The sequence below is a fragment of the Crocodylus porosus genome, unplaced genomic scaffold (genome assembly GCF_001723895.1).
Source record: "Crocodylus porosus isolate Cpor-Errol unplaced genomic scaffold, CroPor_comp1, whole genome shotgun sequence".
NCBI lineage: Eukaryota > Metazoa > Chordata > Crocodylia > Crocodylidae > Crocodylus > Crocodylus porosus.
Genome location: NW_017728906.1, coordinates 133,287,643 through 133,289,325, shown reverse-complemented (window position 1 = coordinate 133,289,325; position 1,683 = coordinate 133,287,643).

Genomic DNA, 1,683 nt, shown 5'->3' with positions numbered 1-1,683 from the left:
ACCTCACCAGAGCACCACGAGCACTCATAAAGCCATGCCAGGGGACTTGCAATGACCTCGGCCAGTTCCTTTAGAACTCTAGGATGGAGATCATCTCGACCGGTTAACTTGAATACATCCAAACCCTCCAGAAGCTCCCTAACTAAATCCTCGCTAACCCGTGACCCAGGTGTGCCTCTCCCAGGGCCCGAGGGGGGCCCAGCAGGGAGGTGATGTGGCTGCACAAAAGCTGACAGTAGTTTTGGAATGCTTCAATAGCAGTTTTAGAAGGAAAAAAAATTGGAAGTGATAGTGCCTCTCTACTTGACTTTGGGTTTGGGGCTTCACATTTTAAAAAGGACATTTAGAAGCAAGTGAGGGTCCAGACACTGATGGCAAAAATGATAAAGGGCTTGGAAGGTAATGCAGATGAGAAGAGGATGAAAGAACTAGTTATGTTCAGCTTGAAAAAAAGGCACTTAAGAAGGTACATGATAGTAGTCTTCAAATACTAGAAGGGCTGCCATAAGGAAGACAGAAAACTCCTCTCTTGCTGCAGAGTAGGAAATGGAATAATGGCTTGAAATTGCAGCAAAGTAGGTTTATACTGAATATCAAGAAAAATGTTTTCACTCCTAGAAAAGTGAGGTAGTTAAACAGACTGCCTAGAGAAATTGTGGACTCTCCATTACTGAAGGTTTTAAGAAGAGTTTGGACAACCACTGATTTATGTTCTACTATGGGTATTTCTTATGATACTGGGCTTTGCTGATTGCCAAATGAGAAGGGAGGGAATTTGCTCCTCCCCGCTTGGTTCATTGGGCATACAAGAATTTAAGGGGAAGGTGAGAGAGAAAGAGGGACACAGAGAAAGGAACCATGGCTCTGTAATGATAAGGAAACTAATCTATGAGTGCTGAATCTTATATTCCAATCTCTGGATGATTTTTGTATCATATCTATAAATGCTAATAATAAGAATTGCAAAAGGACCTTATAAACCACCTTGATAACCAAGAATAAATTGGTACTCAAGCCTGGTCTAATTTTAAAGACAAAGATAAGCACCCTAGAAGATGGGGTAGAAAGAAGCCAGTGACTATCTTTTGTACTAACTTTGCATTCATTATGTAATTTTGCATGTGGGACATGGAGGAGAAGATCCCAAAGCTCCTCCAGCCCACAGACCACTATCCTATGCTCCTTATTCATGTGGGCACCAATGACATGGCTCAGAGAGCTCCCAGCCACGTCATGAGGCGCTACAGGGATTTGGGAGTGGGGCTAAAGGGTCTGGGAGCACAGGTTGTGTTCTTGTCGATCCTGCCAGTCTCAGGGTATGGGCTGAGCAGGGAGAGGAGGATCCACATAGTCAACCAAAGACTGAGGTGCTGGTGTCATCGGGAAGGTTTTAGCTTCCATGACCACAGCCCACTTTTTGGTGAGGGAGGCAGCGAGCTGCTGGGAAGAAATGGCCTCCACGTCTCTCCCCTGGGGAGGAAGCTCTTCTCAGCCCGAGTGGCTGACCTGCTCCACCGGGCTTTAAACTAAGCCCGTTGGAGGACAGGGGGACTACCACCACTGCTGGCCTGCTGAGCAACCCTTGCAAAGCCAGCAGGCCAAGGCACTTAAGGGAGCCCACCCCTGCCCCAGCCCTGGTACAATCTGTGGGCAAGGCAAGAGCCCCCAAGAGGACACTTGCCT